Source organism: Delphinapterus leucas, chromosome 17 (assembly GCF_059928025.1).
Source record: "Delphinapterus leucas isolate spDelLeu-1000000601 "Yukka" chromosome 17, BTC_Dleu_Yukka2, whole genome shotgun sequence".
NCBI classification, from domain to species: Eukaryota; Metazoa; Chordata; class Mammalia; order Artiodactyla; family Monodontidae; genus Delphinapterus; species Delphinapterus leucas.
Window position 1 is genome coordinate 13612385 of NC_143145.1, and position 22952 is coordinate 13635336.

The following is a 22952-nucleotide window of genomic DNA, read 5'->3' on the forward strand; positions in this document are numbered from 1 at the left end:
CGGGCTGGTGAGAGCTGGTCGGCACCGATCCTCTGTGCGGGAATCTCTCCACTTTGCCCTCCGCACTCCTATTGCTGCGCTCTCCTCCGTGGCTGTGAAGCTTTCCCCCTCCCCCTGCCCCGCCCCCTGCAGTCTCCGCCAGTGAAGGGCTTTCTAGTGTGTGGAAACTTTTCCTCCTTCACAGCCCCCTCCCAGAGGTGCAGGTCCCGTCCCTATCGTTTTGTGTCTGTTTTTTCTTTTTTCTTTTGCCCCACCCAGGTACGTGGGGAGTTTCTTGCCTTTTGGGAGGTCTGAGGTCTTCTGCCAGCGTTCAGTAGGTGTTCTGTTGCAGTTGTTCCACATGTAGATGTGTTTCTGATGTATTTGTGGGGAGGAAGGTGATCTCCATGGCTTACTCCTCTGCCATCTTGAAGGTCCTCCCATATATATATATAATTTAAACTGAGGATTACATTCAAGAAAATCTGAGCCATACTGCTTTACGATCCAAGGCCCAGGCCCAGACATTTCTGCATCAGAGAGCACACCCCAGGCAAATGGCCTTTGACCCTAAGATCACTCAGATTCCATGCTGGGAGAATTCTGTGATGAAAAGCTGGGAGGCCAGTTAATTGTCCTGGCCTTCGGCAGCCAAAGCTCAAGGAGTGGGCTGCCTTGTGATAGTGTGCTCCTGAGCATGCCAATAGCAGTTGCCTTTCAAAGCATAGATGTATTAAATGCATTCTTAAAATGACCTGATTCCTGGCAGGAAGCCCCAGGGGATGTGCAAGAATTTCTTGTGAAGATCATCATTGTTGATATCGGTCGTCCTGGAGAAAAGGCATTTAGTAGACTTGCATTTGTCTGGCGTGGTTGGAGTCTGCCTGGTTTATGGGTTGTTGCAGGAAGATGGATTTTTGAAATAAATCTTTGCCTACAGCAACCAGAGGACTTCCAGGTCACCTTTAGTAAGGGAGTAGGCAGTGTACCGATGGGAAAGAGCATAGCATTGTGAATTTGAAGACCTGGGATTGAGTCTAAGACTGTCTTCCTGGGTGGCCATGGGCAAATCATCTAACTTTTTCAGACTCAATTTCCTTACACATAAAACAGGAGTAACGATACCTTTCCTTGACTTCACAGAGGCATCTTAGGGATAAAAACAATAACATATGTCAAAGTGCTTTGCAATATCCCAGACTTTTATACAAATGGTAACAGTTTGTATTGAATGTGAATGATGATAATCAAGAAATGCCTTCCAAACAATAATAAAACTACCATTTTACAAATGAGGAAACAGAGATTAAAAACTTGACAAATGAAACAGCAGTAAGTGATGACGCCAAAATTCAAACCCAGGCCATTCTGGTTTTAAAGTCCTTGCTGGGAACCACTATGTTGGAAAATATGCATTTCAGAGAACATATGGACTCTAAGGCTGCATGCTTCTTGATGGAGAGGTATTGCTGCCTGTCTCTTACTTCTGGCAGTGGCTGGTAGAGAGAACACAGTGTGTTAGTTGAAAATAAATATCCTCACTTGTCCTCCTCTTCCTCTTTCTTTTTGGGATTCTTAAATTATTGTTGTAATTTTTTGGATGCAAAAATTGCTCTGTTAGCCCACATAGCTCACTGTCTTATTTGGAGTAGCAAATAAACAAGCAAAGGCTGGGCTAACTTCAGGAATAAAATTTGTTCAGGTTGAAAAATATATAATTAACCAAATGCCTGTTTTGTTCATTTTCAGATATGCACACCAACAGGGAGCACAAGCCATCAGGAAGTCACACAGCAAAGGCTCACACTACAATTGAGTTTTAGCACTGCTAAAATGAACTTGAAGACTGAAATTGTTGTCCAGCTTAGTTGAGCTCAGTTTGGGACAAGCTCATTTGGAATTTCCCGCCTTTTCTGTAGAAGATCCAGCAAGGTAGAGATTATAGCTTCATAAGTCAGACTTTTACCTGTATTTATTATGCACATACTATAGGGAAAGTCACTAGAGCCGTCCCTCGGTATATATAAGGGGCATTGGTTCCAGGACCCCCCATGCCCCCTCAGGCACCGAAATCTGAGGATACCACAAGTCCCTTGTATAAAATGATGTAGTATTTGCATATACCTAATCATATCCTCCCATGTACTTGAAATCATCTCTATATTACTTCTAATACCTAATACAATGTAAATGCTATATAAATAGTTGCTAGTATGCAGCAAATTCAAGTTTTGCAACTTCCTGGAATTTTTTTTTTTCTAATATTTTCTATCTGCAGTTGGTTGAACCTGCCCATGGGGAACCCATGAATACGGAAGGTCCACTTTATAGGAGTCTTCTAGGGCTGCCATAATGAAGTACCAGAGACAAAGTGGCTTAAACAACAGAAATTTATTTTCTCTTGATTCTAAATCAAAGTTCATGTGTCTGCAGGGTTGATTTTTTTCTGAATGCTTTTCTCCTTGGCTTGCACATAACTCTTTTCTATTTTTTCACATAGTCTTCCCTTTGTGTGTCTGTGTCCTAATCTCCTCTCCTTATAAGGACACCAGACAGATTGGATTAGGGCCTACCCTAGTGACCTCATTTAACCTTGATTATCTGTTTAAAGACCCTAACTCCAAATATAATCACATTCTGAGTTACTGGGGTTTAGGACTTCAACATATGAATTTGGAGGCGGGTTGAGGGGACAGGGACACATAGTTCAGCCCATTATAATCACAAAGTGGGACAAAATAAAAATAGCAGTTAGATCTCCAAATGACACTTCCAAGCTTTAGTAAAAATCTTGGGACCTAGAAATGAAAGGGAGACAGACAAAATTCTTTAAGATTGTGTATTTTTCACTTTCAGCTAAGGAATTTATTTGAATTCCTTTCATGCTTCTGTTTTTAAACAAAGTCCCTTTCACATTTGGGAATTGCAGGTTATTTCCCAAGGAAAGGGGTTATTTGGTGACATTAGTGACATGTAGATTCTCGCTTCATTCTGTGAGAACCACTCAATGCACAGATACATGCACTTCTCACATGAGCCATGGAGGAGGAAGAGAAATATTTCACCATCAGAGGGAAAGCTACCAGCAGTCACATTGATTTTGTGTTCTTCTAGAGCCTTTCGGATGCAGAGTTGAAGGCAGGACTTTGTGGTGGCCTCAGATAAAGCTTGTGCTTGTGGGTAGGACCTCTACCCAAACTAACGTGATACCCACCACTCTGTCTAGATACATTGTCTGAGAACGCTCTTCAGACTTGTCATCTGACTCAGCCTGCATTCTTGTTTCCGCAATAGTTACACCATTTCCTTTCTTCATTTGTCTTTCTTTATTGAGGTATAATTTACATACAGTAAAATTCACCCCTTATTTTAGGTGTGTAGTTTGAAGGGTTTTGAAAAATGTATGCATTATGTACTTGCACCACACTTGAGATACAGATGATTTCTTCCCACCCCTGAAATATCTCTTTACTCCTTTGCATTCTTTCTTAAATGTTTAAATAGAATTCAAAAGTGAAACCATCTGGGCCAACTGGTAAGGATGCAACTTGGAATTCAACTTCTTTAATAGATAATAGGCTATTCAAGTATCTACTTCTCTTTAGTTAGCTCTGCAAGTTTGTGTCTTTCAAGGCATTGATTTATTTATCATCACATTTATTGGAATAAAGTTGTTTAAAATGTTCCCTTACTATCCTTTTCATGTCTTTTGGAGCTGTAATGATGCTCCCTCTTTCACTTCTGCTATTGGTTGTTTGTGTCCTCTCTTTTTTATTTGATCAGTCTGATTAGAGGTTTATCAATTTTATTGATAAAAACTGCATTGAGCACATAAGATAACACAAGAGCAAGCAGATGAGACAATTTTAAGTGTTTGCTTTATAACCCCAGGATGCTCTTCAAACAAATGATTGCTGAAGTGTGAAGGAACACTAGTAAGAAATTTGGTTTCAAAAATGAACCACCAGGGCTTCCCTGGTGGCACAGTGGTTGAGAGTCTGCCTGCTGATGCAGGGGACACGGGTTCGTGCCCCGGTCCAGGAGGATCCCACATGCCGCAGAGCGGCTGGTCCCATGAGCCATGGCCGCTGAGCCTGCACGTCTGGAGCCTGTGCTCCGCAACTGGAGAGGCCACGGCAGTGAGAGGCCCGCGTACCAAAAAAAAAAAAAAAAAAAGAACCACCAGTCATGGCAATGATGATGATTATAATTATCTTAATAAATAAGATTTTGTGTTTAATATAGTCAGTCTTTGTGATTAGTAGTTTCTGTGGATTATATCACAACTATTTTAATTCGATATTATAAAAATGAGACAATAAGTACCCTAAACTTATGTTAAACACACAAACTATCTACATGTTTCATACACTTTCCATCCATGGTTACTCTTTCTGCAGGAGGATACAGGCAGGCAGCATTTATTGACGGGGTGTAGAACAGTGGTATTGCTATACGATTAGGTAATATCTTACTCAAGCATCAAGGCAGAAAAATAGCAAATGAGCTGAAAACCAATTAATGGTCCACAATCCCTTTTCTTAAACTGTGTGGTCAGATGTGTCCTGAAACTCAGAATTTTCATATTTTATAAAGGTAGTAAGGTACATGTGTTCTCACTTAATTAACACCTTTGATGGGAATCTGGGGCAGCATCTCATAATCAAACACACTGGAAAAACAATGACTATAAATAACCTCACAGAATTTGCTGCCAAATGAGTTACTCCAAAATGCTGTCTTTCAAAGACTTTTTTGGATTTTGAGTCTGAAGATAAGAAAGGACTATAAACATACATGGTCAAATAGCCCATGAAAGCTATTCTAAATCTCCCATAAAAAATGGTATATTGGTTTTGTGTATAGTGTCCCAACTTTCCACTGGAAAGATGGCTTTCCTGGAGGAACAGCCAATTGTTCCTCCAGGGTAGAACAGATTGCTATTGCTTTAGTCGAGCACCAGATGAAGTAATTGGTTTGCATTAGGGGCCCATTTTGAATGAAAATTATGCTTTCTCTCTTTATTTTTTGTCCAAGCTCATATAGTTGAATTTGGAGAGATTAAATCAATGTATGTTTGATACAACTGAACTACAGAGTACTTGCTTGAACAGTTTTACATGTGCCAACAGGAATAGACAAGAATAAAAATAAACACCAGTGCTGAACTACAGCCTTCCGAAACAGCAACACATTTATAAGAAGTTAAAATATATGCATAGAGATGGCAGAAGATGATGTATTCTGAGGTCTGCACAGAAGCAAGTTAATGTGGCAACACAAGCTAATGAATTGGTGGTATCCAATGTGTTAATACTTCTCTGTGTGAAGTTTTGTACTGCAATTTAAAAAATAATCCAAATATATTTTAAAAATGAAATCTGTATCAAATTCCATAATAGTTTGTCTCCATGATTTATTCTAGATGTAGACAAAAACATAGCAACAATAATAAAAATAACACATTGATCATAATTAACATTTCTTGAATACTTACTGTATGCCAAATACTGTTTTATGTGCTTAAGACATTAACTCATTTAACATTCATTTATTCTTTCAATAAATAATTATTGAGCATTTGCTTTGTATTAGGCATTGCTTTAGGTGAGTGATACTCAAGTAGGAGAGATTTTGCCTTCCAGGGGATATTTGGCAATATTTAGAGACATTGTGCTTATTATAACTGAGGAAGTGCTATTGGCATCTGATGGGTAAAGGCCAAGGATGCTGCTAAACATCCTACAATGTGGGACAGCACTTACACCAAAGAATTATCCTGCCCCAAATGTTTGTTAGTAGTGCTGAGGTTGAGAAACCCTGTTCTGGTTGACAGAGATACAAGATAGACAAAATGGCTGCCTTCTTCACTTTATGTGTTGCAGTGAAGAGAAACAAACCATTTAAAAAGTAAATATCAATTATATTAGAAGGTAGTGAAGGTTTTCTATTACGAAGGAAAAAAAAACTGGGGGAAAAGGATAGGGTGTGTGTGTGTGTGTGTGTGTGTGTGTGTGTGTGTGTGAGATTGGCTGCAGGGTGGGGAGTTGGACATTTAAATAGTGTTTAGGGAAGACCTTGCCTAAGAGGTGACTTGGGAGGAAAGTCTTGCAGGTGAGGGAGCATGTATGTGGATACCTGGGGAAGAGTTACTTTCAGGCAGAGGGAACTGCAAGAGGAAAGAACCGAGGCAGGAAAAAAAAAAGAAGCATAGCAAGGAACAGGAAGGAGACCACTGTGACCTGAGGAGAGCATAGGAGGGGATGCAAGTTAGAGAGATGGGGGAGGGACATTGTTTAGAGTTTGTAGACTAGACGAGTATAAGGATCTGAGTTTACTCTGAGTGAGAAGGGAAGCCATGGCAAGGTTTTTTTTTTTTAAACTAGATAAATAGTATTTTAATACAATCTTTTTAAATCAAAATTATTCAAACTATTATGAACAAAATATCAAAGTTTTATTTTTTTTAGTTTTTATTTTTTTCAAAAATTTAAAGATAGTATTGACAGTGCTGTACTGAACGATACTGGAACGCAAGGCAGAAGGAAAAATGGAAGCCCCTATGTACAGTTGACCCTTGAACAACACAGGGGTTAGGTGCATCGACCCTCCAGATAGTAGAAAATCTGCGTGTAACTTTACAGTGGACCCTCGCTATTGGTGGTTTCAACCAACCATGGATGGTGTAGTACTGTAGTATTTACTATTGAAAAAAACTTTGGCAGCATTTTGAGCTAAGGAGTGTCATGAGCTGATTTATGTTTCTAAAGGATCCTGCTGACCACTGCATTGAGAATTGACCAAGGACAGAAACAAAGAGACCATTAAGTAGTCATGGCAACAGTCCATGAGATTGTAGTGGCTTAAACAAGGGTTCCAGCAGTTGCAGGTGAGAGGTGGTTGGATTCTGGACATGTTTTTCAAGGTTGAGGTAACAGAATTTTGTGAATGCATATGAGATATAGGGGAAGAATCAAGAAAGTTGACGTTTTTGTTTGCTTCTTTGTAAACTGAGCCCCTAGAAGAATGGGATTGTCATGTACTGAAATGGAGAAGGCTAGGGTAGGAGTAGTTTGAGGAGGAGATCAGAATCATCATGTTTAATTTGGATGAGAAGCTTTTAATTTGAGGAGTCTATTCAAGCTTTCAACTGGAGGTGTCCAAAAACTTGTAACCACTCTGTGAAATAGATACTACCATTAGTCCCATTTTGGAATTGAGGAATCAGGAATAAAAAGGTTCAGTAACTTGTCTATGATCACCCAACTATTAAGTGATATCATCAGCTTAGATTCTAATGATACAAACTGACATCTTGCTGAAAAAAATCTCATCAGCCTCTTTCTCCTGGGATGGCACCTCTTGGTCTCCATTTCAATGGATGACCTTGACCAGCTGTTAGAGAGAGAAATTCTCTGCCCTGAAGTGAGGTCTTGAGATAGAGCCTTTTATGCAGTTGGTACCTGAAAATTAAGCTGCTTTCTTTGCCAACTTTTTCTTTGAATCATGTGCTAAAGCCAACCACAATGTAAAACCTAAAGAAAAGATGGGGATTCTGCAGTTGCAGGCAGCTTAGATCCTTTATTGGGCATCTACATTAGAAAGACCACTGATTCTGGGGGTTCCACAGATAAACCTGCATTAAAATACAGCCTCTGTCACTCACTAGATGTGATTTCCTGGGACTAAAATGTAACTTTTCTAAGTCTGTCTTGAGCAAGTAGGTAATGCATGTGGGAGCAGTATCTCTGTGGTACGTCCACGTACCCCAGTGGCTTTTTCACCCCAAGGGTTAGGCTTATACCTGATCAGCCCGGTGAAGAGGTCCATTCTTCACTGCTTTAGTGGCTGTAGAGTCTGTATGGTTTTGCTACGTTTTTGTTTATTGTCTGTTCCCCACTCTAGAAAGTATGCTTCCTGAGGGGGCAGGGGTTTGTCTGCTCTGTTTACTGTTCAGGACAGTGCCTGGCACATAGTAGGTGCTCACTGAATATCTTTTGAATAAAGAAATGAATAATGCTCACTGTAAGCATCGCTGGGAGCTTGGCTCTATTTTTATCCCCATTTTACAGATGTGGAAACCGAGGCTTAGAGAAATGGAGCAGGGTACCCAGAGCTACCCAGCAGCAGGAGGCAGGACCGAGTCACATGATATGAAATAGATGTAGAGTTTAGAAAAGCCACCACTGAGTGTATCAGCAGTAGCAGAGTCTAATAATTAAGTCTTTCTGAGTTCAGTGCCCAGCTCTGTTTGACCTCTCTGCATCGTAATTCCATCCATAAGTGGGAGATGACAATAATACACCTACATTATAGAGTTTCTGTGAGGATTGAATGAGTTAATACAAATACAGTGCCATGTAACAAATGCTATTATGACTATTAGATAATATTAATATATTTTGTTCTTTAACTTATAACATATATACACCTACATTATAGAGTTTCTGTGAGGATTGAATGAGTTAATACAAATACAGTGCCATGTAACAAATGCTATTATGACTATTAGATAATATTAATATATTTTGTTCTTTAACTTATAACACATATACACCTTGCTCCCATCTTCCACCTCAACCTTCACATTTTCCAACTGTGTCCAAACTTGAGCAAGGTATTTGCTTATGTATATATTTAGCTAATTTGTGCATGTGTCTTAAATTACCCATTATGTAAATGGCTTTGGTTTAGGAAGCAGAATATGCTGCGATATGGTTAATGGGAAATTGTTTTGTGCAACTTAGAAAACAGGAGAATCATAACAGAATCCTCTGGGGAGATAGTCTGATAAAGGTGTAACCAATACATTTTCAGGTTTTTATTTTTAAATAATAACCAGTCACTAATGCAGTAATGGCTAAGAGCAGAACATTGATTTCCCTACGGCAAGGTGGATTGTGTTTTCCTGCTCCATTGCCAGCTCTCATCTTTGATATTAAGCTGCCTCCCTTCAATCTAATATCTGTCAATCTGGCCTTCAAGAAAGACACTTCAAAACAGTGTGGAGGCTTTGTCATTTTTGTGGATGGGTGATAGAAGATATTTTTGCATGTGTGCTTTTTTTGGTAGGAGCCATTTACTTTTTAGCAGAGCTAGAATCTAACCTGGTATGATGCCCTGTGCAGTTGAATTCCTTAGCAGACTGGTGAGGCTCTTAGATTCTTTTAAAGAGAAGGCTCTTGGAGTTGGCTGTTTTTCAGGTGCCCTCTGATGCTTTAGGCAGAACTGCTGTTTGATCTATGCAAATCTTCCTCTAGCCTGGAAGTACTGGCCCCTCTCTGCTGAGGGGGAATAGCATTGTTCAGTGTAACTAGATCACAGTAGAACAAATCCCTGAGGAAGCTTAAAAAAATCAAAACCAAAGTCTTATTACTGAGCTTTTCCCAACATCTTCTTTTCCAAAAAAACTAACGAAAAACAAACAAACAAAAAACAACCTTAACTTGATGTGTAGATATCAGAGGAGATTATTAGTTAAGCCTAAGTGAAAAATTCTTCTGCGCATTTATTCATTCATTCATTCATTTACTCACTTATTCATTTAACATTATTTATCATGGACTCACTATATGTTGGGTATTTTGCTAGGTGACAGAGGGGTGAGGTGGCTATACAATTATTAACAAAATAAAAAAAAGCACTTTCTATCCTTATTTTCTTTATGAAATCTGAGATTTCAAAGCAGATGTCCCCCAAAAAGCCTCTTGTTTCTGTTTAACAACCCATATTAAGCATCTTAATATGCAAAGAATTGTGTGCAAGAATCTTAATATGCAAGAATTGTGCTAAGCACTGTGAATATATGAATGTGACCCTCAAGTCCTAATAAGGAGAAACATAGTGTATGTATTCAAAGCTATTCTCCAGTAGGTTTATGATCTGTGGTAGGCAGAATTCTAAAGTGCCTCTTCCCCAGATGTTCAGTCCTAATTCCCAAGAATGTGAATATGATGAGATATCACACTCATGATTATGTTACATTTTATGGTAGAAGGTTTTTGTGGTGTAGTTAAGGTTACTAATCAGTTGACTTTGGGTAAATCAAAAGAATGATTGTTCTGGTGGACCTGATCTAATCACTTTAAAAGCAGAATTGTCTTTAGCTGATAGTAGAAGGAGGAATAGATTTGGTATAAGGGAGGTTGTTGAGATGGAGGGGGCTACAGGGCAAGGACCTAAAAGTAGCCTCGAGATGGTAAGAGTGGTACCTTGCCGACAGCCAGCCAGAAAACGGGGACCTCAGTCCTACAACCCAAGGAATTTAATTGTCAGCAACATGAATGAGCTTTGAAGCAAATTCTTCCTGAGTCAGTTGACACTTGTCCTCAGCCTTGTGAAACCCTAAACAAAGAATCCAGCTGAGCCTGCCTGGACTGCTGCCCTCCAGAACTGTGCGATTATAAATGGTGTTGTTTTCAGCAACTAAGTTTGTGGTCGTTTTTACACAGCAATTAATATATATATTATATATATATATATATATATATAAAATCCTTGGTTATTTTCATAGATACTTTGTAGTTAAGATATCTTGACACTTGAGTGGATGCTAAGTGATCTATGTAGTTTTTTATGACTGATAATAAAATTACCTCCTTATATTTGCACAAACCGATTTACATAGTGCTTTTACATATGATTTTCTCATTTTATTTTCACAGCTTGTGAGGAATCATTGTCTCCATGTTAAAGATGAAGAAACTGAGAATGGGACATAATATGACTTGCCAACTAATCGTCCTAAGTGGTAAGAGTGGTATTTGAACTCAGGCCCTGGCAATCCCATTTTACTTGGGCATATTCATCAGAAAGTTGATAGGTTACCCCATATAGGCTCTTTTTTATCTTGCTTTCTCTTCATTCCTTCTAACATCATCATCATTGTTGTCATCAGTAGTGAGGGCATTCTCCTCCTCCTGCTTGTTTACTAAATGTTCATTAACTAAATAATGGCAGTTAAAACAATTTTTTTAAGTCAAAACATTTATTGAGTATCTGTTATGTACCATGGCACTTGCTGTCCAACAAGGCAAACAAAATGACAAGTGTCCTCTTGTTTATATACATGATATTGAGTCTGAGAAATAGTCACCAAGGGGATGCACTTCTGATGCACGTGAAATATATAAAAAAGTAGAAATAGACTTCTTTTACTACAGCTGGCTCACAAAATAAAACAATCCAGCAATCTTTTCTCTGCTCCTCTGGAAAAATTTTTTCCCACTTTTATTGAGATATAATTGACATATAACATTATAGATATATTGTATTGTGTGTATATATTCATACATATATAACAATTGTTACAGTTACATAGTTAATTTTTTTCCTGTGATGAGAAATTGTAACACAGTTGCAATTTTTCCCCCCTGTGAGGAGAACTTTTAAGATCTGTTCTCTTAACAACTTTCAAATGTACAATGCAGTGTAGTTGACTATAGTCACCATGCTGTACATTAGATCCCTAGACTTTATTTCTCTTATAACTGGAGGATTGTACCTTTCGATCACCTTCACCCATTTACCCCATTCTCCCATTCCCTCCCTCCCCCAGCCTCTGACAACTACCAATCTGTTCTCTGTTTCTATGAACTTGGGGTATTTTAGATTACAGATATAAGTAAGATCATACAGCATTTGTCTTTCTCTGACTTATTTCACTTAGCATAACTAAAGTCCATCCATGTTGTCATGAAAGTCAGGATTTTCTTCCTTTTATGGCTAATATTCCACTGTGTGTGTATGTGTATGTGTGATATTGGGTATATATATCACATTTTCTTTATCTGTTCATCCATTAATGGACACTTAGGTTGTCTTCATGTGTTAGCTATTGTAAATAATGCTGCAATGAACATGGGGGAGGGTGCAGATATCTCTTTAAGACAGTGATTTCATTTCCTGTGGATATGTAAAAATTTTCAGTTTCTGTATGACCTTGTTCTTTTTTCTGCCAGAATATTTCTTTGGGGGAAGTATTCCTATTTCCAGATTTTTCTTTCAGAAAAATGGTCAGGGTAATTTCACTTGTGCTGGGGAGACTGGAATCTGGGAGAGCATAAGGTGAATTTCCAGGTTGTAATCCTACCAGTTTCCTAAACCAGTAACCTGCCTCCCGCTGCCCCTGCCCCCCAGCCCCCCTCCCACCCCACCAACCCCCCGAGAATGGTGGGGCAGTGAGCAGGTCTTGGGAAGGCCAAAAAACCTGCACTCACTCTCCCACACAAGACTGCCTTTTGTCCCTTTGAATCAATACAGCTTCCTGGGGAGCCTATCTGATTGAGACCAGAGAGCCAAGCCACTCTCAACATAGGGCAGAACACCCACCACCCTAAGCTCTAGTCCCTCGTTGTGTTTTTCTTTCTGTTTTTAATTTTTTTTCCTTGATGGGCACTTTTTGGGTAGGAAGAAATAAAGTCCAGTAGTAAATTAAATTTGAAATCTGGCTTGAACAGTTATTCAGCTATACCTATTATCATCTAATCAGACAGTTTGGGGTTAAAGTAGCCAGGCCTAACCAATCTTATAGAGCCTGTTGCAAGCTGCCCCTGTACCAACTGTTGTCATGGGAATGGGATCATGTGGAGGTGGACATCCCCCCACCGAAGAACATTCTGTGCATAGACCACACTCAAAGGATCTCCACCGGCAATTAACGGGAGGGCTTAACAAGGGCATTTTGTGACCAGGGTCAGCTCTGGAAGGCCTGTTTAGGAGGAGCTTGTGGGCTGCAATCTGTTGGGACTCATCTTGAAGCCGATTCTGTGTGGCCTGCCCACTGATTGCACTTAGATTACAGGAATATCTGGGGTAGGTGAAGATAACCATACCCTGTGTCCCCTGTTCAGCCATCACTTTGTAGATCAATGCCGAGAAGCCCCTGTCTCATTGCTGGTGAGCCTGAAGAGACTCTTCCTGTGTGCATCTCCCACAGCTGCTCTTTTGAGCAGATGGAAGAGACCTGGGGGCAGTAAACTGCATCCTTTCTGGTTGATGAGTAAAACAAGGCTCAGTCCAGCAGGGACTCCCAGTTACAGAAGGGATTGATGACAAACAAGGAGAGGGAACCCAAGAACTCTCAGTGTTAGCTATGCATGTGATGAGGGAAAAAGAAAAGCCCAAATCCCCTCTACCCCGCCAAAAAGAATCCATTATGTCTATTTCTCTTCTATCAAAAACAGATTAAAAAAATCAAAGTCCCATCTGTTCTGTGTCAACATTAGAAATCGTACATTGTGTTTCATCACAGGCAGGTTTGCCATGGTGGTGGGGGTTATATTTTTGGAAAGTGCTTGAAAACCCAGAGTAACTGAAAACAGAACTTGGCCCTTCAGGCCCTTTCCTGCTGCCTGTGTTTGTTCATTCAGCAGTTGATGTTTTTAATTGATGTATTTGACAAAGAGGACCCTGGGAAAAGACAAGCAGGTAAAAGCAGCTGCATAGGCCTCTGGAAGCAACACAGGTAACAGCCCCATGGCTCTCAGCACAGCAAGGCAGTTTTCCCACATGAATCTGTACTCTGAGTTCACAGCAGCAGCCTTGCTAGTCCTGCGATATCAAGGGTTCACATTCAAGGGCTGCTGGTTAAATCTGGTCATGAGTTAGGCTCGGGTAGACATGCACTCCTGGAGCCTCCCTTCTGTTCTTCCTCATCTCTTCCCTGGGATCCCCTCCGCTGGTCAGCTGATGAGCACGGATAGGCTTGCTCCTAATTGCTTGGCTGCCAGGCCAGACAAGAAAAAAGCAGACAAGGCCATCTGTTATGAGTCTTGCTTTCCCTCCCTGTCCTGACCAGTTTGCCCAGTGTCGACTCCATGCCACTCTGAGGATAGAGCACATTGATATGTTCTGATGAAAAAGAAACGGCTGCCATCCCACTCAGCCTTCCACACTTGTTGCTTTCTATGTGCACGTTGCTGCTATCAGGGCATGATAAGGGAAATCCTGAAAAATAATGCCAGCCTCTTCTTGAACTAGAAATAGTGACAAAAGTCCCAGAGGAATCTCTGTTCAAAAGAGAGTCATAAAGTCACTCCGTCAGTTGCATAGATTTAGAAGGAACAGGCATTCATGAGGACAAAACCTTGGTCAAGGTGCCCAACTCTGAGACCCCTGGCAGGGAATACTGAGCCCTGAGAGAAAGAGGAGCGGTTTGCATTAATAGTCCAAGGACAAAAAGAAGCCAGGAAAATTTGAAGCTAAAAAGATGGACCAGGGTGGTCCAGCTGAAAGCCCAGTGATAGAGAAAATAAAAAAAAACATCCCCCAAAGAGGTAGCCCAGGTAGGTGGCCCAGGCTCATGGACGCACTCTTAAGTGGAGGGGGGTAGGGGAGAGACGGTTTTGGCAAATCATGGCTAAAACTGAACCCAGGCTCACTGGATAAGCTTTGGGGCCAAGTGGCTAGGCTTGTCTTCCAACATGGGGATTCTCTGGTCAGTGACTTAGATCAACAAAGGCATCTTAGTAGCCATGGATGTGCATCAAGTGTCGAGTTATGCAGGACCAGTCTGATAACAACACAACGAGGCAGCAAGAAGGAATGATAATCGACAGGTTAGACTCAATTTCTCTCTCCTCTTGCTATTTAGAAGCAGAAGCAACCCCTCCGCTCTCCTAGATGCAGTGAATATGGTGACATATTTCTACAGCCATTGTTGGAAAGGTTTCAAGTCTTAGCCTTTCTTGTTAGTAAGTTAGGTGGGTATTCTGGTGATTATTTGGAAAAAATGAAAGAACTATTACCATATTTGGAAGTCACGTTGTTGAAGGAGGCATATTTTATAATTTCACCTCACATACTCTGAGCTTGATTGTGAAATTTATAGCTGACTTTGTTATTTTAGGAATAAAACTCCATCTTTAGCTTTTTCTAATTGCAATCTCATCTCTCTTATCCTCAAAACACTGGGGAACATGTATTCTGAGATAGTTCTGACCCCAAAGGGAGAAGGTGTGGAAAGTCTGACCACATCCTTCAAAGACATTTTTTTTGAGGATTGGTTCAAGAACACCAGTTGTCATCTAAAGAATGTACTGACCTACTATTGCTGCATTCCTGGAATTCGCAGCAGATCCGCCACCAGAGAGCAAGCATAGTTCTCAAGGCAGAGCCAATACCCAGTGTATTGAGACAAACCTCTATGGGGATTAAAGGGATCCCAACTAAGTTTGTGTTACTGCAAGTGATTGAGCTTGAGGTTATATTAAATCAGGCTACCACTGCTGACGTCACTGGAATGGAATGCTCCTTTGTGCCTCTTCACGGCAGTGGGCAGGGGATGAGGAGGGAATTGGTAAGTGAATAGTCCTCACTTCAGTTTCTGACTGATGGGCTCTTGGTTATGTTCACGTTGGAACAAAGGCTATGGGCTTGAAGTGGTTTGGAAAATGTTTTCTCTGGATTGTAATTATTGGTTCTTCAGGAGAAGAATAATATCATTATTATTATTTCCAATCTCTACCACTTAGTAGTAATATTTATCGGAAGAAGGAAAGAATGAATGTGTATTAACGATGCACTCAGAATGCCTGGATTTTTTTTTTTTTTTTTTTTTTTTTTGCGGTACGCGGGCCTCTCACCGCTGCGGCCTCTCCAGTTGCAGAGCACAGGCTCCGGACGCGCAGGCTCAGCAGCCATGGCTCACGGGCCCAGCTGCTCCGCGGCATGTGGGATCTTCCTGGACCGGGGCACGAACCCGTGTCCCCTGCATCGGCAGGTGGACTCTCAACCGCTGCGCCACCAGGGAAGCCCAGAATGCCTGGATTTTAATCCAAGGTCCACCATGTTGACTTTAATCACCCCTGTGTCATTGCTCCACTCAGGAATCTTATACTTTTTAGTCTTCCTGAATTGTGATGATCTAATTTACATGTCAATTTCCCCAACGTAGTCTATGAGCTCCTTAAGGAGAAGGGTGTGTCTGTGTCTTATTCAGCTCAGAAGCTCATTATTTAGCAAAAGGCTGTGTTTGTTATAGCTTATTAATGAGAACATGAGCTCTGGAGCCAGATTTCTTGGTCTCACATCTTGACTCCTTCATTTCCTAGCTCTGTGACCTCAGGCAAGTTGCTTAACCTCTCTTGTGGCTTAGAATAAGGATAACAGTATCACCGACTTCACAAAGTTGTGTGAGAATTAAGTGACAAATACATTTAAAGTGCTTGGATCTTTGATACATGCTCAGCAAATATTAACTACTACTTTCCTTACTATCATTGGGTTTTTTAATTGAAGTGTAGTCGATTTACAATATTATATTAGTTTCAGGTGTACAATATAGGGATTCAATATTTTTATAGATTATACTCTATTTAAAAATTACTATAGAGCTTCCCTGGTGGCGCAGTGGTTGAGAGTCCGCCTGCCGATGCAGGGGACACGGGTTCGTGCCCCGGTCCGGGAAGATCCCACATGCCGCGGAGCAGCTGGGCCCGTGAGCCATGGCCGCTGGGCCTGCGCGTCCGGAGCCTGTGCTCCACAACAGGAGAGGCCACAACAGTGAGAGGCCCGCGTACCGCAAAAAGAAAAAAAAAAAATTATAAAATAATGACTATACTTCCTTATGCTTATTAGTCCTTATTTTCATTGTTGATATTATATATTTGTCAATAAAAACAACCTCCGTGTCACTGAACCTGTTTTCTTATCTATAATATAGGGGCTATGATATAATAATAACAGTAATATCCTGAAGAGCTGTTGTGAGGATCAAATAAGACAATAGCTAAGTGTCAAAATGTCTTTTTGGAGAACTGTAAAGTATTTTGAAACTCTCTGGTACCATTATTTATAGTATTAACTGCAGCACAGAGCAGAGAAATGATTTGCACAAAATTCCACAGTGTGAGTGAGGCAGACAGAGCTGGGCTGGAATATTCTTGGAGCTTCCTGTGCGCCTAAAGTACTGCTTAGCTGTGATGCACGGAGCTGAAGCCTCTGGGATTACTGAGGCTTTTTCAGTATTTACGTTAAGATACAGCTACAGGTCTTTCAGCAAAGAGCTGTGTTTTAATCAAAGCTGCCCTGGCTTTACTGTGCTCATCCTCACTGCGCTTGCCCAAAGGTCTGACAGTTTTCAGAGCTGCCCTTGTTTTCTGAGATGCTGGATATCAACAGTCAACTCTTTAAGTGCCGACTGGATGCCTACGGATAGATTGTAGTAGGTGCTCTTGAGTATCCAGAAGAGGCAGGGGAAGGCCTAAACCAGGAGTCGGAACACATGAGATAGAGGTATAATATTTACCACTTAGAAATCATGGTGCCCCAGACAAGCCCCATTGATTGTTTGGGATTCAGTTTTCATGTCTACAAGTTAAAAGCAATCAGATCATTTCTGAGATCCCTGCAGAGTAAATGCCCTTGGAGTCATGAGTCCTGTGTTCTGCTGGGACTTCTGCCATTCTCCTGCACTATGACCCTGGGCAAGTCACAATCTCTCTTCCATCTATAGTGTCCTCATTTGCACAGGACTTTTTCCTGAAAGAGACAATCTTTGTGCTCCTGGTATGTCAGTCACTGCATCAGTCAATGAAAGTGTGCATATATACAAACACAGGTGTACACACACTCTAATACGCACCGATGCCTATTGTGTGGCTTAGTTCTTTGCACACATTATTCAATGTAACCTTTATAACAACTTTATGAGAAAGATATTTCTGTCCTCATTTTACAGATGGGGCAACTGAGTCTAAGAGAGAGTAACTAACTTGCCCAATGGCAGCCCTAGTATAGTTAGAGTTTGAACCCAATGAATCTGACTCCACCTAACCATGATGTTACATAGTCACCTATAAAAGATAAGAAAAGTATCATATCCTTCCTAGACTTACCTCACTTCTTTTTAATTAAGGTTATTCAAGTAGTGGACACGTAGGGAATGTTGACTCATAGGGTGCCTAGATTTTAGCCTGAGATGTAACATAAGAGTTAGCTGGATTCATGGTGAGTTGGAAGACTATTCCTGTTCATTGGGCATCCTGCCACTGAACCCAGCAGTAGCCTGAAGGGTTCTGCCCTTTTCTTTGTTAAGATTTTAAACAATGGCATGAATGAAGGCATGAACTGGACAAATTCGCTGTGACATGAATTTGGAAGGGCTGGCAAATCGACCAAATGACAGAATAAAAATGAGAAAAGATGTGACTATATATGCATTATCACATTTTAAACACAATTCTCAGTAGGGCTCTTATTATGTCCATTTTATGCATGAGGAGACCCAAGCTCAGGGTGGTGACCATCCAAAGATGACACAGCCTGTGAATTGACCTTTTTTCCAAAATAAACTTTTATAATTAAAAAAAAAAAACTTGCAAAGCTAGCGCACAGCATTCTTGGTATAACACCTGTTTTACCCTATGGTCAACGTCTTATATTACGATGATACACTTGTCAAACTAAGAAAACAACATCAGTACATTATTATTAATGACTCCAGCCTTTAACTTGATTTTACCATTTTTTTCCATTAATGTCCATTAATGTCTAGGGCTGTTATAACGAAGTACTACAAACTGGGTAGCTTAGAGCAACAGAAATTTATTCTCTCACTGTTCTGGAAGCTAGAAGTCCAAAATCAAGGTGCCCAAAGGGCCGTGCTCTCTCCAAAGGTTCTAGGGAAGAATCCTTCTTTGCCTCTTCTAGCTTCTGGTGGTTGCTGGTAATCTGTGGAGTTCTTTAGTGCTCTGGTGTGAATGTTTTTGTCTCCTCTAAATTCATATGTTGAGATCCTAATGCCCAATGGAGATAGGGTCTTTAGGAGGTGATTAGTTCATGAGGACTCTGCCCTTATGAGTGAAATTAACACCCTTATAAAAGAGGCCTGAGAGAGTGTCCTCTCCCTTCTGCCACGTGAGGATGCAACAAGAATTCTGTGACCCAGAGGAGGGCCCTCACCCGACCATCCTAACACCTTGATCTTGGGCTTCCAGCCTCCAGAACTGTGAGAAGTAAATTCCTGTTGTTTATAAACCACCAGTCTGTGGAATTTTGCTACAGCAACCTGAACAGGCTAAGACAGACTTAGATGAGGCTAAGATGCATCATTCCAATCTCCGCCTTCATCTTCACATGGGCTTCTCTCCTTGTGTCTGTGTCTCTGTGTACAAATTTCCCTCTTTTTATAAGAACACCAGTCATACCGGTTTTATGGCCCAAATGAATCAATTATGACCTCACCTTGACTTGATTATATTTGCAAAGAACCTATTCCCCCAAAAGGTCACATTCATAGCTACTGGGTGAACATAATGTTTTTTTTTTGGTGGCGATGGGTGCCAGGGGTGGGGGTGGGGACGGACACTATACATAGTAAGTTGTTTCTATTCCAGCATCCAGTCAGGGTACCACATTGCATTTAGTTGTTATGTCCCCTCATTCTCCTCTGGCCTATTATAGTTTCTTAATTTTTTCTTGTTTTTCATGATCTTGACAGTCTTAAGAAGCCAGGTATCCTGTAGATTGGGTTTTTCTGATGTTTTTCTCATGATTACTATGGGCTTATAGAATTTTGGAAAAAATACTGTGGAAGTCACATGCCCTTGTGAACTGGCCTTTAAACTTAAAGTCCAGAGCTCAGGTTTCAGTTATAAAACATATAACTATAAAGATGAAATATTTCTTAGAATCAGCTGTTGGCTTATTCTTTTCCCTTTCTTTTGGGGGGCTTGCATTACATTGGACATATAACTGGGGGTTCAATAAATACCCAATAAATTGAAAGATGCAGGATCTGCTGTCACCCTCAACCCCAACTCAATTACCTTTCCCCAGATGTGGAACTGCTACCTTCCCTCTCTCTTATATGTGACAAACCTATCCACATTGCTAATGTTAATTTACTTTTTTCGAGATCCACCAATATATCAGGTGCCACTGCAAACACAGAGTTGGACATGACCCTTGCCTGGGAGGCTCGATAATCCAAATGGCAGGAAAGCAGAGGTCACCTGCAGGAGCTGAGTTCCGTGTAAAGATTCCTCAGTCTCTCAGGGCCCAGAAGAATTGACAGGAGGGAAAACTAGAACTTGCTCTTCTCTCGCAAAAGGTGGATTCTGTGGATTCAAATTCTGTCTTGAATATTAATGATAACCAAATAAAGAAAGCTGTCTTATTAAACATACCTCAGCCTTCACTTCAATTTAGTAGTGAAGGGAGAGTATATATAAATTAGTGGACGAAAATTTTGGAATTCTAACCTCGCCATGTACTTGTTTGCTTGTTTGTTTATTTATATATTTACTCATATATTAATTTATTCACCCTGGGAGTGGGCAGACTGATGCACAACGGGGTGGCTAGAAAGAGTACATCATTTGGAATTAGCAGAACTTTTTGTAAGTCCCAGGTCTCTTACATTACAAGCTGTACCTAAAGCTAAGACTCAGTTTCCCCAGCTATAATATCAGGATGACACGTCCCACTGCAGCACTGGTTTTGACTACTCAGCATTTACTCCCCCATGTTTGGAGACAGCCCCTTGATCTCCCTTCAGGGCACTACCCACCCCTATTTGATGCAGTCTTGTTCCAAGTGTCCCGGATTCCCCGAACCGAAGAGTGGACACATGCCTCGATTGGACTTCCTGTTCTGGGAGTCTGAATTTCAGGGGGACTGCTGTAAGGGCAGAAGTGACTGGGGTGAATTCATTCTGGAAGAAGCATTCGGAAGAGGCTCTCCACTGGTTCTTGCTATCCAGACCCCTGAGAGTGACTTCCATTTATTTTATTTTTTTTTTTTCACAAGCCAGGTTCTTCCTCTTTCCCTTGCATTCTGTGAGTCTCCTTTTTTTCCCTGATATACATATTTTATCTGCTTATAGGAGACTAAGTTGGTCTCTTTTGCCTGTGACCAAGAACCCTGATGGATATTCCTTTAGCTTTCTCACAGCCCTGCCCCATTACAGGAGCTGGAGATAATCCCTTCCTCTGCTCAACTCCCACGTTAGTTTGTTTATCCACTCCTGAGAGCTTACGTAGCTCCTTCCCTTACATTCCCAATATTTTTGTACTACTCTTGTCTAGCCATGAAAGAGGCAATCTAGCATACTGGTTGTTATGGGATGGACTGTGTCACCCCCAAATTCATGTATTGTAGTTCTAACTCCCATTACCTCAGAATGTGACAGTATTTGGATCTAAGGTCTTTAAAGAGGTGATTAAGGTAAAATGAGGTCATTCGGGTGGGCCTTAATCCAGTATGACTGATGTCCTTGGAAGAAAAGGAGATTAGGACACAGACACACATAGAGGAAAGAGCATGTGAAGACACAGGGAGAAGATGGTAGTCTCTAAGACAAGGAGAGGTCTTGATCTTGGACTTCTAGCTTCCAGAACTATGAGAAAATAAATTTCTATTGCTTAAGCCACCCAGGCTGTGGTACTTTGTTATAGCAGCTCTGGAAAACAGATACAGCGGTCAAAGATAGAGACCGGGGTGGGCCTACTTGCATTCATATCTATGCGTAACCATGGACAGACTACTTAACCAGGCAGTGCTAACATTTTTTGGCTGTGATGTGGACGGCAGAGGGAGGGCATGGAGGAAGACTGCAGAAGGTGTGCCTTTTCACTTGGTTAAGTCTCAAGAGGAAATAAGAGAAAGGGATTAGGTATGTAGTTTCCCCTTCCAAATTGCTAGTCTCTTCAAGTCACCTTTCCTCCCCACCACATGCTTTGCTAGGGGAGTTTCCTCCATGCAGAAGGAATGTCAGGAATGGGAAAGAGATTCCCCTCCTAACAAGGTAATTGTGCAAAATAAAAGAAAAATAGATAAGAACAAGAAAAGAATTTCGTATGCTTTGGGTGAGTCACCTAACCTTCCTAAGCATGTGTCCTAATCTCTAAAATGGGGATAATGATCCCTGCATCTTATAGCACTGTTGTGAGCAGCTCATGGCAGAAAATGCATCTAGTCTATAAAAAGTTCTCCACCAGTCTATGAGTCCCTTGAAGGCAGGCACTCTGGTTATATTATTCATCTTCTTGTTCCCACCTTACAATTCAGGGCTGGATACGTGGTGAGCATTCTGCTTATATTTGTGGATGACTAAGCAGTGGCAGTTGTTATCAAGGGAGGGAGGAGACAGATGGACAACTGCTCAGAGCTGGGGCTGCTGCCTCTGGGTTTGATGTGCTGTTAGCCCCAGGCCAGTGCAGGCAATGGCAGAGTAGGACTGAAGGGTCAGGATGGAGCTTACACCAAAAACAATGGTAGAGAAAAATGCGTATAGTTTTCTAAATCTAGATTTTTCTGCTTGAATGCTCATCTCTGGAGTGGGTGAGAATTCCTAAATTAGTTACAATGAATTAGCTATAAATGATGGAGTGTGTCCATGGGGGGGTTGGAGTTGGGGGAACACTATTGAAGTCACCTCCCTACTTGGTCTCCCCCCACCGAACCCCCAACACACACACACACACACACACACACACACACACACACACACACACAGCAGCCCATCTACCACATCACAGCAGACACAAAGACATAACTATGTATAATTCCTCTGCTGAAATTTACTCATTGCCTCCCTGTTTCCTATGGGGTCAAATTCAAAGTGCTCATCCCCATATTCAAAACCATTGCATCAGGCTCCCTGCCCACTTGTTTATCCCATTTCCTCCCTCCTGCCTGCGTGCCAGAATCAGAGCACTATTTGCTCATCCTCCACATATTTGCACATGATTCGCCTTCTGCCTGGATTTGTCTCTTTCCACATGTCTGCCTGGAAGACTCTCCTTGTCACACTCAGCTCCAGCATAGCCTCCTTACGTGCATACCATGTTGGTCCCCTCGATCAAAGCCCTTTGCACCAGAGTTTAATCACTTGTTTCTATACTGAGCTCCCACACTGAGCCTGAGGCTCCTCCAGAGCAGGGTCTGCCATCTTCATCTTTGCACCTGTAGGTTTCAGCAAATCTGATGACAGAGTGAATTGCATACACTCATATCTCATTTAGCCTCCT